The following is a 15,908-nucleotide window of genomic DNA, read 5'->3' on the forward strand; positions in this document are numbered from 1 at the left end:
TAGACATTAATACCTGTAATCCCAGCACTCAGGAGGCAGACTCAAGTAGAATTGCCATGAGTTTAATAATAACTTGGTAGCTAACTTCTGCTACTGAGAAGATAGACTAGACTGACCTTCACTGCTGCCAAGTACAACTAAGAAAAAGCCCAAGGTATTGGGGAAGGGGCCCCTAGATACAGCAGCCCCTGGAGAGCTCTTAGGGTGCTATTCTAGGCTGGGGTATGATAAAGTGCTTATCTGACTTACGCGAGGCCCAGGCCAGATCCCCAGTACCACTAAGAAAGAAAGGGAGAGGGCTAGACAGACGCTCTTGGTGAGATTCTTCTGGCCAGTCTGGCTACACAGTGAGTCCCCACTATAAAACAAACAGAGTCTGGAGAGATTGCTCAGTGGTTAAAAGCACTGGCTGCTCTTTCAGAGGTCCTGAGTTCATTTCCCAGCACTCATATGGCAGCCTACAACCATTATAACTATAGTTCTGTGGGATCTGATGCCTCACTTCCTCACCCCATGTTTAAGAGAGAGAGTGTGTGTGTGTGTCTACTTGTACACACACACCATAACTAAAGTTAATGATAAGCTGAATGTCTTGACCCTTTGTTCAGGAACAAAGAAAAGGTGTCTGTATCTAGTCATAATTGCACTATCAAATATGTTGATTTATGGTCTAGTTAGCATGCACACTAATATCACTAATAGGAAGGAAGGAAGGAAGGAAGGAAGGAAGGAAGGAAGGAAGGAAGGAAGGTAGGTGGGTGGGTCGGTGTATAGCTCAAGACAGAAAAATCAAAACTTTTTATGAGTGGCTTAATTACATTAGTAGGGAAATCTCCAGGAATTTACAAGGTAAAAAGTCTAGAATCATTAATGGTACTTCAGCAAGGCTGGTAGACAAATGATAAACACACAAAAAACCCAGTTATAGTTCTGTTAAATACTAACAGTGGAGCACATTTCAGTATCTGTAATCACAAAAATTAAATACTTAGATGTAAATCTAAAAATCTGTATAGCAGGCTAGAGATATGGCTCAGTGGGTCAAATGCTTGACTTGCAAACAAAAGGACCTGAGTTGGAATTATTATACCCGCAGAAAAAGCCAGAGACATCACACATGCCTGCAAACCAGTGTTGGGAGTTGGGGAAGGCAAAGAACTCTCAGATCCCAGGAGCCATTCACTCTAGTGAAATCAGCGAGTACCAGGTTCACGGAGAGATACTGTCTCAAAAAAGTAAGGTAGAGCTGGGCTTGGTGACAGACACCTTTAGTCCCAGTACTTGGGAGGCAGAGACAGGAGCATTTACCTATTAAAGTAACCCAGATGAGCAGGAATGTCTGCACCAGGTGCTAGTGGGGAGCACACACACTAGATCACCTACACATGGATGGTAGGACTGAGTAACACAGCCTCTCTAGAAAATACCTCAGCAGTCTACACCAAAATGGAGCTACCAGACAATGTAGCAATTATACCCATGGGCACTTAAGAAAAATGAGTCTGCACAGCAGCTTAGAGACCAATATTCATAACAGCTTGATTCGTAATAGTCCTAAGCTAGAAAACACCTAGCACCTTTTGGGTGCAAGGGAACTTCCTTACTAAAAAATAAAATGGAAAAAACTGCTGTTATATGGAAATACTGGATGAAGCTCCAGGTAGCTGACATCACTGAAGTCAAGCACCAAGCCTTGTCCACTGGTCCACTCTGTGATTCCTTCTACCCTCGTTCCTTGAGGTGATGAACATAGAGTCCACAGAATAGATGAATCACTGCCAGGACCCAGGAGGGTGTTGCATGGAGGAAGTGTTAAGACTATAAAAAGACAACACTTGAGAGTCTGTCTTAGTCCCTGTCCTGTTGCTGTAAAGTGACACTATGACCAAGGCAACCCATAAAGGAAAGCATCTGATGGGAGCTTTGCTCACGGTTTCAGAGACTCAGTCTGTCATCACCGTGCCAGGGAGCACAGCAGCATGCACATGGCAGACAGACCTGGGAGTCCCGCTTCCTGAGAGGGCTGCAGGAAGAGAGCCTTCTAAAGTGTGGGCTTTTGAAACGTCAGACCCCCAGTGGTACACTTCCTCCACATCCTAATCCTTTGAGTCCTACTAGAGTTCCGCTCCCTGGAACCAAGCATTCAAATACATGCGCCTATGGGGCCATTCCTATTGAACTGGCACAGCATGCTGCAATAATAATCTTTGTTTTACTTTATTTTATTTTGGGTATTTTGTTTGTAAACAGTGTACTATAGTTTTCTAGGAAGTCACTATTGGGAAAAACTAAGGAAAACCATACTGGGTGGTTGTATTACTTTATACAGTTTTATTCCAGTTGACAATTGTTTCAATAAAAAAGGTTGATCAAAAAAATTAAAACAACTAACTTTGTGACTGGAGAAGTCACTTAATAGTTAAGAGTACTTGCTGCACTTCCTGAGAACTTGGGTTCACTTCCAAACACCCATGGTGGTTTACAATCTTCTGTCAATCCAGTTATAGGGGAACTGATACTATCTCCTGGCCTCAGTGAGCAGCTATACATGTGGTACACATACATACACATACATACAAACACTTAAACACATGAAATAGAAATAAATCTTTTTTAAAAATACTAATAACTTTAATTAAATTTAGTCCTTTATAAAGTTTTATTAGTAGGCTCTAAAGATTAAATTATACTTTATGAATTCTTAAATACTAAATTTATTTTTCACATTACTAAGTTAATAAAATTGTGTTGTGTAACACTTGGAGTTTTCATGTATCCTTTCTGCGAACAGAGTACTTTTTCTGTAGTTCATCCCTCTTAAATGTTTTTACCATGTATGGAACATAAAGGAGTTAATATTCAGGCTTGTGTGTGTGTTCTGTATGTGTGTGTGGAGAGAGACACAGAGAGAGAGAGAGAGAGAAAGAGAGAGAGAGAGAGAGAGAGAGAATGAGAGAGAGAGAGAGAGAGAGAGAGAGAGAGAGAATAAGTAATTGAAGTAATTGAAGATGTTAGACTAATATTCATAAAAGCAAAAAGACAATTAGTATGTGTAGAATAAGAGGCCTGATTTGAAGGTAAAACATCCAACTGTTTATTCATTGTCTACATGGCAGACTTTTTTATTTTTAATTTTTTTTAATTTTATATGTGATCTTTTGCCCGCATGTATGCATATTTACCACATGTGAGCCTGGTGCTGGAGTTACAGATGGTTTGAGTTGCCTTGTGGGTGCTGGGAACCAAACCCAGGCCCTCTGCAAGAACAAGTGCTTTTAACTGCTGAGCCATCTCTCCAGCCCTCAACCCCCATATTTATAAGGTTTTTAAGCAGACTTAATTGTATCATTAAGTAAAAGCCATTTTAAAGCCAAACACATTCATCCATTAGCTCATTTTGGTAGATTCACACTGCAATTGCCTAAGCAGTCTTATGTGTTGCAGGAAGAGTAAAACCATTCAAGATCAGGGTATCTCTCATGGTTAGAACATTGTTCTATCTGTTTGAGACCCTGTGCTCAAAGTCCCAGCTGTATAAACAGCCAAATGAGTAAATATCTCACATATCAATCATCTCTTAACATGTATGGTGCGTTTAAAGATAATCATGATAAAAGATAAATGATTCATAAATGTGCCTATTTTCTGATTAATGGACCATCTGATTATGAATTCTTTTTAGAAAATTAAGTCTACATGATTATGCATTGGCTAAGTCCCAGTGGAATGTTTTTTGTCTTTAGAAATGAGCCTGTTGTTTCCTTTTATATATTTTAACAAAGATGTGTTTTTTGTAATACAGGTAGAAACCAAGAGATGTAAGTTTTATTTCCCTTGAAGGGATTAGAATATTTAAAACATAACACCGCTATTGTTCCAGCATTAGCTGGAAATAAGCTTATATAATCTATATATTTACTGTTTACTATTAGCCAGCTTGATGATTTCATTAATAAGAGGTATATTTAGGGACAAAATAGGATTAGGGTAAACTGCAGAGGACCATTGTCTAGTCCATAGTGTCATTAGTCCTAGTTGGCAACTACCTGAGTTAGGACAATAGAACACAAACTCCAAGAGCTGAATTAGCAGCAACTCTTCTTAGTGAACAAGGCGTGCAGGTTAATACTGTATTTTTTTGTTTGTTTTGGTTTTTTTGAGACAGGATTTCTCTGTGTAGCCCTGGCTGTCCTGGAACTCACTCTGTAGACCAGGCTGGCCTCAAACTCAGAAATCCACCTGCCTTTGCCTCCCAAGTGCTGGGATTAAAGGTGTATGCCACCACTACCTGGGAACCTCAGTATTCTAACATGATGGTGATCCATTATTGCGGGAAATATTAAAATGGACCAGCAGGCTTCCCACACTACTGCCAGCAACTCTGCCCCGACGCGGTCCTGCTGCCTCTGCCTCTAGACTAGCCTCAGCAGCAACCAATGATTGTCTTCCCAGCCCTGGATCCCTTGTCTCATAGCCTCCCATACCTTCTCAGCCATAAACCCCTAGTCAGTGACCCCACATTTCAGTAACTCATTAAAACAAAACTCTAGAAGCTTATAATTAACCAGTGAGATTTGTATATCAATAAATTCTCAATTCCCAAGATGCTCACACAATAATTTCAGGGCCAATTGATAATGGTACAAGCTACCCACTTAGATTAGACAAGTTACCCCAAGTATTCTATCTCTATATGATAACATATCTACCTGTGGCTATGTAAACCATGCTGAACCTGGATCATCCTGTCCGCCCATCTCCATCTTGCTCCTTTCTCCCACCTGTTTCGCTCTCTGTCCCTGCAGTCTTAGCTCTGCCTCCCTTTTCCCTATCCAGTCATAGGCCTCCTGCTGCACTAATATTTTAATGTAATTGGACAGGGAAAATCCTGGCACAATCCATGACTCCAAGTTGACTGTCCCCGCCCTACTGCAGACATCCTCTGGGGTGCCGAACCACCAGCATCATTCTTCAGCACCACGCTATTCTTTTTTTGTTTTTGTTTTTGTTGTTGTTGTTGTTTTTTCAAGTCAGGGTTTCTCTGTGTAGCCCTGGCTACCCTGGAACTCACTCTGTAGACCAGGCTGGCCTCGAACTCAGAAATCTGCCTGCCCCTGCCTCCCAGAGTGCTGGGATTACAGGCATGCGCCACCACCGCCCAGCTAAGCACCACTCTATTCTTATGCATTTTCTTTAGTAATAACCTCTGATAAGCTAACTGTTTTGCTCTTACCAGAATTGAGGCCATCTTTCTTGAACTAGGATCTTAAATTTAAAACAGTACCAAAACAATACAAATACTTGAAGTTAATTTATAAAAAACAAAGTGAGAACCCACTACCTAAATTAGGTATTTCTTATGAAGATAAGAATTTCTCAGACATATCTATGAATATTAAAAAAAAGAAAAAAGAAAAAGTAGAAGAATCACATATTTAACATTAACACACACAAAATTTGTACACAAAACATTAATTACACAATCATTTAAAGCCTTTTCCATTATAAACATGTCTTTCTTAGCAGTCTCCTAGTTTTGTGTGTTTATTTCCAAATGATACATTATAATTTTTACATAGCGATTATAATGAGAGTGTATTGTTTTTACTAAGTAGATTCTATACAGGTTGTGTTGGTAACTCTGAACACTGATGGAACACACCCCTAAGTGTGATAGAAGCACCCCTCAGACTTCGTTTTCCTAAATGGCAATGTAATATAAGAACCAGTGTCCTGGTTGGTTTTCTGTCAACTTGACACAAGTTAAAGTTACTGAGAAGGTGAACCTCATTTGAGAAAATTTTTCTGTCAAATTGCATGTAATCAAATTTTCTTGTCTATTTTCTTGATTAATGATTGATGCGGGTGGGCCTTAGGTCCACAGGGAACTATGGTACTCCCGGACTTGTGGGCTTGAGTTGTAGAAGAAAGCAGGCTGAGAAAGCCAGTGGGCAGCACTCCTGTGGTCTGTGCTCCAGACCCTCCTTCCAAGTTCCTGCCCAACCTCCTCACAGTGATGGACCGCTTGATATCTGAAAGTGTAAGAAGAAAGAAAGCTTTCTCTTCCCTTAGTTGCTTTTGGTCATGGCATTTATCACAACAGAAGAAATTCAAGACAACCAGTTTCAACCAGAATATTCTTGTTGTTTCCCCTAATAAGTCACCTTGGATGCTTTTGGTAAATGTATTTTTAAATTAGTCTTTTAAAACATAAGATTCAAGTACTGTACATGCTTACAGTCATATTGCAGTCAGATTCAGAGTATGTTTCTTACCTGCTTTCATGTGTAATATTCATCATCGTTCACAGAGGACTCAGACCAAGGTACAGCTTGTGATTCTCCTTTATACTGCCACACAGTCGAGAATGCCTGTAAGAATTGGTTTGCTTGGGATGCCAAGGGCAAACAAGTATAGGAGAAATTAGATGTGCTTCCTCTTCAAAAACCAGAATTTATCATAGTGTGTTAATGTCTGATACCGCACTGTAGAGAAAGCTCCTAGACAAGCGGCTATGGTGGCTCATGCCTGTGATAGCAGCACTCACTCAGTGGGCTGGGGCAGGAGGCTTGCTGGGTTTGAGGCTAGCCTAGGCACAGAGAAAATTGCTGTTTTATTCTTCTAAATTTCTAAGCATCCCTCCCCCCTCCCCCCAGCAAAGCCCAGTGCCACAAGGTTTTTTTCTCTCACTTGACATGTGGTAGAAGGCACAAATAATATTTCTCCTGATCTACATATCTCACGTGCTTTTCTTAAATGGGGTCTGAGATGAGTGCTTCTCCAGTGATACTGTGTACATTGCTCAACACTCCGCTGTAGTGCAGGCTGCACCTCAATTAGCACACAGGAAAGACTGACCGAGCACTCCCACCCTTCTGAAGCACATGGTTTAAAATCCTCTCGTGAGCTTCACCCTTCCTTTTTTTATTTGCTCCTGACTAGAGCATGTAATTATATAATCAAGGTTCAGCTGCCTTCAAAATAAAAACTTCTCCCTCCAGTTCTGGATGTGTTCTCTTCCAGTTTCTAATCTGAGTTTCCCTAGTCTTTTTTTTTTTTTTTTTTTTTTTAATGTCCTTCCCCCTTCTGATGACCCCTGGCTTTTTTTTTTTTAAAGATTTATTTATTTATTATATGTAAGTACACTGTAACTGTTTTCAGACATTGCAAGAGAGGGTTTCAGATCCTATTACAGATGGTTGTGAGCCACCATGTAGTTGCTGGGATTTAAACTCAGGGCCTTCAGAAGAGCAGTCAGTGCTCTTAACCGCTTAGCCATCTCTCCAGCTCCCCTAGTCCTTTTTTTTTTTTACTGAATTTCTCATCTGAATTCTTTACCCATTGGTTTGTCCATCCTCCCTTTATGATTGCCATAGCTAACAAATGGGTTTGCATTACTACTGTAAACAGTTTCTTGCATGCCTTTTATTACTTTTATAAATAGCTTCTTTAGCTTGGTGTTACCACCTCTTTATGCCTCTCCAAACTTCTCAAGACTTGAGTGGAGATGCCCCTTAAATCCAAGTTCCACTCCCCTAGAGAGCTCTTTGTGAATGTTCTTCAGACCCATAGGCATAACCCATCCTCACTGAGCTGCAGTCCTTTGCTGTGCTGGTCCGGCCCCAATATCCTCCTATGTGTCTGCTTAGCCCTTGAGTCACTCATCCTGTTGGTCTGATTGCCGTTCTGTTGTTTTAGTGACCCTAATTGCTTCCTAATAAGACTTCCTGTCTTCATTTTTCAGTCTTCCACTGTTGTCTGAGAGCTTCCAAAAGTGAAAACTGATTGTTGCCCTTGGGTTTCTTTAAAACTATGTGGTGGTTACCCATAGTCTGAGTATCAGATTCTGTAATTGGACAGCCAAGGCCCTGTGGTTGCCAGCAACCACGATGTATTCTCTGTATTAAAGTAGGAATTGTTCATTTGTGAAGTGTATCAACCTCCTCCACAGAAGTGTCCTCCTCATTGGACATGGTTAGGTCTAACCTTCTTCGGGGTGTCCTCTGTGATACTTCCTGTGTCTCCCCACATTAACTGCCAGTGCACACAAAGTCAGTGTTCAGTTTTAGGTTTTCTATTGTTTTTGTGCCACATGTATTCTATTAACCCCATAGTCAAGAAGACCACTTTTCTATTCTTGATCTTTTTCAGACCTCATGACCTATATCCATATATCCATATGTACACATATAAGTACATAAATACTTAAATTTAGATGTAACAAAACCACAAAATTTGACTTTCTTAATCTAGAAAGTTATATCCTACAAAAAATGTCAGCTATTTTTCTTAATAGTTGAATAAGATTCCGTTTGTATTTGTGTGTGTGTGTGTGTGTGTGTGTGTGTGTTTTATTTTGTTGATAGGCTGGTCCATTCCCTGGCTATTGTAAATAGTGCACCAATAAACATGGGTTTCTCTGTTAGAACTTGAGCATTCTTTGGACGCCAGGTGGGGGCTGGATGATTAAGTGCACTTTTTCCCCTTTGAGACAGGGTTTCTCTATGTAGCCCTAGCTGTCCTGGAACTCAGAAATATACCTGCCTCTGCCCCCTGAGTACTGGTACTTAAAGGCATATGCCACTACCACCCAATTTTATTCTTAGAACTATTTGATAGTTCTTTTTCTTCTTATATTCATTTTGCCTAGAAGATTACAAATGGGGGGCGGGGCGAGATGGTAAGGCACAAAAGTCCTTAAGAGTTCTGGGAAGGGATGCTCTTTCTAGCTTACCATAACCTCTTTTGATCTTCATGATGTAGATCTAGTCAAATTACAGCAGATGCTAGTAAATATGTAGAGAAAAGGACATCCTCGCACGCTGTTGGTTGGAATATAGGATACTATATGTAGCCATTGTAGAACAAACAGTAATGGGGGGCGGTCTTCAAAACATTTAGCAGAGGCCCTGTATGATCTGGCAGCTGATCTGTATCCAAAGGCAACAGGAAAGGAAAAGATTATCCCACACTACACTGTATTACTTACAGACATGCCCCAGACATCATATGGGATGTGTGCAATTTTTATGGTTTTATGTATTCATTTAAATTAATTTAAAAGTTTTAAATTGCAAATACTTTTAAAATACAGATAATAGAAAAAAATATGTAACAAAAAATACACTAATTACTTGAAATACCTCAACCTATTGACAAGTCAGGATTAAAATTTTTTGGCTTAACTGCTAAGGCACCAGCGAGCCAAGCAAGTCTCTGGAAATACAGTGGGGAGTCCTAAGACAGAGGGACTAACTGGCCAAGCCACCAAAAGACAGGACAGACAGATTTCTGGGGCCATGGAGAGCACATGATTTGAGAAGATAGCACTAACTAGGAAGAGGACTACTAAGGCCCCTTGCCTACATTATGAGAGGCTGTGCTTCTTAGTGATGGTTGTAGGGAGTGAACAGTACTTCAGGCAGCTGGAATGTGACTGTAAGCTAGAGGCGCTCTCGTCCTCTACACTCAGGTCTGTGTTAGACCAGAGTCCTGGAGGACGTCACATGCAGACTTGGCATCTGTCCCTGGAGGGAAGCTTGTCTCAGAACTACCCCTCTCCGTGCACAGCGGGCAGACTGGCGCAGCTTCACTGCCTCTGCTGTGGCCACCAGCCTTGGAAACTCGAAGGTGGTCCTGCTTTTTATTTTAGAGAATTATTTTTTTATGTATATGAGTACACTGAAGCTATCTTCAGACACACCAGAAGAGGGCATCAGATCCCATTACAGATGGTTGTGAGCCAACATGTGGTTGACGGGAATTGAACTAGGGACCTCTGGAAGAGCAGTCAGTGCTCTTAACCACTGAGCTATCTCTCCAGCCCAGATGGTCCTACTTTTAACTCTTGAAAGTTGCATCCACTTTCTTTGCTAACCAAGGTAGCATTTATGTGTATCACATTCACCTGAAGTGGACATTTATTCATAAGCATACATATATATATAACACCAACTACACAGACTTTTATACAGCTTTAGAATTTCACATGGTATCTTTCATTTTGTGCACAACCTGACTTTTCTTTCATTTAATTTACATGATTTCATCCTGCCCTTACATTGATAGGGATAACAGAGGCAGCAGGGCCTCTCCTAGTAAAACAGGAAGCGGAAGAAACTAAGGCAGATGGACTAGCCTCTGTTACTCTACCTCATCCAAAGCATAGCCCCCCCACAGCACTGCCTTGAGACAGGGATCGAAAGCCACTGTGGCCTGAGGCCTCCTGTGCTAAAGTACACAGGATCCAAATAAAGTTCCAGAGTTTGAACGAGGGCTCGATTTAAGCTCCATGGTACTAAAGCTTGCCTAGTGTTTTCACTGGACTCCCTCGCGGTAGACTGGTTCTGTCTTAGTATATATTGTTCTTTAGTGCTCACTCTGCATGACTCGTAGTTAATTCTCTTTTTAGTGTTTTTTAATCAAGATATCTTATTTTCTGATGAGCATTAACCATGTTCATTACTCTGCAGTATCTGCAGGGCTTGCTGCCTCATGCATCTGCACCTTTCTCCTCTAGAGCACTGCACCTCAGGCCACACCCTAGGAAGAGATGCAGAAGAACCTCGTTCCCCTGTAACTGGTGTGCGACTTTCAGAGGCATAACGTCATCCCATACCTATAAGTTTTCTTGAAAAGAGTTTAGACTTTTTTATTTTTCTAACTATAATTTGAATTTCTTTCAGGAAACAATGTAAACTATAAAATACTTAGTATAGTGACGTGCCAATAATAAGCACTTCATAAATTATTGGTTATTTTAGCACAGACAAATTGACACATAAAATTGCTTTCAGTATTTAAAAACAAAATTAAAGACTCTTGGCTACGTCGTGTTTTCCTGCTAAAAGAGAATACTACAAAGACATTTGTCTTAAACAACACCTTCTTCTCTAGCATCCGTTCAATATATTTAAGTAAAATTGTTTGAGATCCTTGGAGAGTTGCTTTGAAGTCAGACTTAACCGATGTCATGTCTCTCTTGCCACCGGGTGGCAGTATGCTACGTAAGGAAATCAATGCTTTTCTGCTGTTTTGGTGTAAAAGCTGTAAAGCCATAATAAAAAGTGTGCTACCTGCGTCTCTCCAGTGTTGCCCAGCACTCATCTTCTATAAGTTAATGCAAAAAAGAAAGCCTTTCTCTCTGTCCTAGCCTGATATGTGAGCTCTTATGCTTAGAGTCTCCCAACCAACTGGTTTTAGTTCAGCAACAGTGACAACTATGCCCTCATGTGCCAGTGCCATTCGAATAACTGCTACCAAGGGTTAAAAAATGAGTGCCTGGAGTAGAAGGCAAGAAAATGAATGACTAAAGAAGAAAATGAATGTACAGGACTGATCGTAGCAACCAGTCAAGGATGGTAAGGGGGAAGACTGGCGATGCGGGATTGCAGTGCTAAGACAGCAGTGCACAGGAGCAGATCCACCTATACCTTATACCGCCCGCCAGCTCTAAGGGAGGTAGTTATCTATGTTTCGGAAACGTGTCTGCCTGGACATTGTTTTTCAGTACTTAGGATGAACTAATTTAACATTCAGTTAACTTTGCCTTGTTGCTTGTCCCCTTCCTCTTAGTAAAGACATAAAAGAATTTTCCCTCAAAGAGATCTACATAAACTAAAACCACCATTTCAGCCAGGCACTATGGCATATGCTTGTAATCCCAGGGCTGAATCAAAGGTTGAGTGAGGCCGGCTGGGGCTGCCTAGTGAGCCTGTCTCACAGAGCCAAACCAAGAGCCACATTAGCTACTTTACATGTGCTAGGAAACAAACACCCAACAAAAGCAACTTAAGGGAGGAAGGGTTTGTTTGGTTACAGTGAGGATGTTAGATGACAGAAGTGTAAGGCCCCTGGCACACTACTCACAGTGAGGAGCAGAAAGGTAGAAAATGCTGATGCTCGCTGAGGATCGGACATGGGCTGTGTGCCACGCCCTTTTCTCCTTTCATTCAGAACAATAGTCCGTCAAAAGGTGCTGCCCAGCTGATGATGGCTCTTCCGTCCTCACTCAACCTGATGTGGACAGTCCCTGACTGCGTGCGGAGGCTCGGCTCCTAGGTCATCCGAACTCTTGTCAGACTGACAATGTGAACTAGCACTTGAAAAGTATCTATGAAGAGTGATGAGAAATGAAGATGAAATTAGCATTTTTAAAAATCTATTTATTCTTATTTTATGTGTATGAGTGTTCTACATTTATGTATGTATTTTTACCATGTGTGCTTCTGATACCTGAGGAGGTCAGAAAAAGGAGATTGGACCCCCTGGAATCAGGAATTATAGACAGTTATGAGCTGCCATGTGGACACTTGGAATTAAACTGGGGTTCTCTGGCAAGGGCACCTAGTGCTCTTAACCATTAAGCCATGCCCACTAAAATTAATATTTTAATCCCAGCCAGTTTATTATTATATCCTTGAATATTTCTCATTACTGAAATTTTTAAATCTTGAAAAAAGAATTTGTGTGTGATTCCAGTCCTAACTTAGCAGTTTGACCACCCATGAGCCTTGATAGTGTTGGGTTGATCTTCGTTGTATTTGGAGCCTCCTCCACTCTAGTCATTTTAAAGAGTTTAAAATGGGTGTACTGCATTTGTGTCTGCATCTGGCATGCTGGATTTCACATTCTAAGGAGTCATTAAAATCAGTCAGTCACCTAATAATACAGAGTAAATGTTAATTTTGAAGTATCTAAAACTGCATTTATATAGTATTTTAATGTCTTCAGTGTTTAATCAGAGAATTAGAGAGTTAGAGGCGGCATTATTCAGCAACTACTCCATTGAGAGACCAAATTATAATGAAAAATGTATAACCATTTATATATTTCAATTTAAAGAAAATTAATTTCATGCCTTCCAGATACAAAATACATCTCAAATGTGTTACAACTATGCTTCTAAAAGTCTATAATAAAGTAGTAAATACTGTTTAGGGAATAAAATTATTATAGTAACTTGGAAATTTTTACATAGCATAGCTTTCTTGTGCCAGGTTTTAAATGATTTTCCAACGAGTTAGCAAAACAACAGTTTGTTAAAGTGGATGAGTCTCTGTGTACTAGGTTAGGGTCCGAGCTGTTTGTTTCTCTGAAGTCTAGCAATGTTAGCCCTTCCACAAGGTGCTCTACATATATAGGGCCTTATAGTCCGTCTGGGACTGTGTTAGCATGCACACACGCAGTGCTCCAACGGAAGAGTTGCAGCCTCACAAAGTCTGTGTCTTTTAATTCATTTAGACAGGTTTCTGAAGCCATTACTGTAATAGGCTTATTGGTAATAGAGTTAATTTTTTACTTATTTGTAAGGATAACTTTAGTTTTGAAGAATGTTTTGAAGCTGAAAACCAATTTCCCCTTCAGGTTAATGCCAACACACACATGAAAACTGTGCTTGCGTCCTAAGTGCCTGTGAATCATCACTGATTAATTCTTCTCATTATTTTGCGGCAAATTCTCATGACCCTCTGTGATGAATTGATCGGCTACTTAGAATTTATGCATATTCATACCTCTGTCCCTGCCACAGTCGTTCAGATCTCCTTTGCTGACTGGGGTGTGCTTGATATAGTAATTGAGCTGCTGTAGACTGATTACTCTGGGGAGCTGTAAGGCCTTTAAAGGTGAAAACGTAACAGTCCTGTTAATTGGAAGCAAAAGCTCTGATAGCAACTTTAACAGTCACATGTTTCCAGCCTGTAGAAGAGGAGAGGTAGGATTTCTACCTCTTTGTGAGCCCTTCTTAAAATTTAGATTTTATCTAATTTAATTAGATAATTAGAATTATCTAATGAATCTAAAATTTAGATCCGTTAGATCTGTGCAGGTGGTTCAGAAGACTTCCTGTCAGTTTTCATAAGATATTACTTGAAGATGCCTTTCCTCATCATACTGGTTAATACTCTATTTTCTTCAAATCTAATGATTTAGACCCTATCAGAGTTTGTGCACCCTCAGTAACACTAATAATATTCATATAAAATACCTTAAATAGACTACATAAACATAGGATATTTGTAAATAATTTGTAGGCTTAATTTGATGAATAGTTTCTCACAGTGGTCCCAATTTTCTGCAGTGTTGTAGTGCACTGGGACTGAAGAGCAAGGGATAGAGCTCTTCAACTCGAACAGTGTTCCTTTATTGTCCAAACCTGATTCTCTTATTCTTGGTTTTAAAGATTTATTGAGAAGATGTGTGTGTGTGTATGAGAGAGAGAGAGAGAGAGACAGAGAGACAGAGAGACAGAGAGACGGAGAGAGAGAGCACGCATGAGTTATGTGTATGCATCGCACTCTGTGCTGCACAGAGATCGCAGCCAATAGGAAAGCTGGCATTGCTAGACATGGACCACCATATCTGGGTTTTGAAATGTGTTTCCAGGACTGAATTTGAGTCTTCAGGGTTTTATGATAAATACTTTGACCTGCTGAGCCATCTCTTGGCCTGACTACGACTCTGTCTTTCAGACTACATATTAAGTATGGCAAAAGCAGTCCCATGTGGAACATTGTCCTCTAAAATCAGCTAGTGCAAACATGATGGCATGTGTAAAGTGCCTAGTTAACATGGGTTCTCCTACACACATTTCATTAAAACATTCTTTCCCCTCCTTGGCGATAATGTGCTTTGGAGATAGAATTCACTTACCATAACAGCCACACTGTTCATGTACATTTAGCTAAATTTTAATTATTTACAAAATTGCACAGCTATCACCACAGTCTAATAATTCAAGAACATTTCTGATGCTAGTGGCCTTTCCTCTCCTAACCCGCAGTAACTAATGCTGGGTTTTCTGTCTGTGACTCTGACTGCTCTGACACTTCATATAAGTGGGGATGAATTATGTGTGTCTTTCTTTTTTAAGACTAATTTATTTTATGTATCTGAGTACACTATATCTGTCTTCAGACACACCAAAGAGGGCATCAGATCCCATCACCGATGGTTGTGCACCACCATGTTGCTGGGAATTGAACTCAGGACCTCTCAAAGAGCAGTCAGTGCCCTTAACTGCTGAGCCGTCTCTCCAGCCCAAATTATATGTGTCTTACATGTCTTGTGCATATTTTTCAGAGGTCAACCACAGTATAAAGGATGAAACCCAAGCCTTCATCCTTTTAAGTGTCTGAATGCTCCAGCAGTAGTCCACCTTTTAGTTTTCACTCACTAATGCGCAAAACTTCATGATAGTTTGTATTTTGGCCATTGTAAACAATGTTTATGATTCAAATGAGGTTTGGCATGCATCCTTGCTTCCTCAGGTTAGAGGGAAAGCTTTGGTCTTCACCAGTAAGGATGCCATCAGGTGTGCCTTGTCCTAGAGCAGCAGTTCTCAACTTGCGGGTCTCCGCCCTTTTGTGGGTTGCACATCAGAGCTGCATATAGGATATTTACAGTACAATTCCTAACAGTAGCAAAATTCCAGTTATGAAGTAGCAATGGAATAACATCACAACCTAAGGAGCTGTATTAAAGGGTCATCTCAGCATTAGGAAGGTTGAGAACTGCCGCTTTAGATATTTTATCACTCAAGAGCTTTCCGTTCTATTCCTATTTTATTAGATGTTTTATGTACCAAGTGTTATGATATTGTCAAGAACATTTTATGTGAGAGAGACAGAGAAGAGGGGAGGTGAGAGGGAGAGAAGAGAGGAGACGAGAGGAGGGGGGAGGGGATGGGGAAGAGAAGAGAAGGGAGCGAGAATATGTACAGGCACAGTCACGCCTTGGCGCATGTATAAGGGTACTTTCTAGCGTCTGTTCTACTTTTTGGGATTAAACTGAGATCATCAAATTTTTATGGCAAGTACTTTTACCCGACTTGGTCTGAGCCAGTTTATCTAACAGAGTTCTTCCTCAGCATCGTGGTTAGAGGGAACGCCCGCAGAGGCCAGAGGAGG

General features: G+C 40.6%; 1 protein-coding gene across 1 annotated transcript in view; it reads left to right on the top strand.

Moving 5' to 3' along the window:
- Rab2a (RAB2A, member RAS oncogene family) overlaps positions 1-15,908 on the top strand; it is a 62,693-nt gene that overhangs the window by 44,354 nt on the left and 2,431 nt on the right. The window lies entirely within an intron of this gene.

This window comes from Apodemus sylvaticus, chromosome 3 (assembly GCF_947179515.1).
Source record: "Apodemus sylvaticus chromosome 3, mApoSyl1.1, whole genome shotgun sequence".
NCBI lineage: Eukaryota > Metazoa > Chordata > Mammalia > Rodentia > Muridae > Apodemus > Apodemus sylvaticus.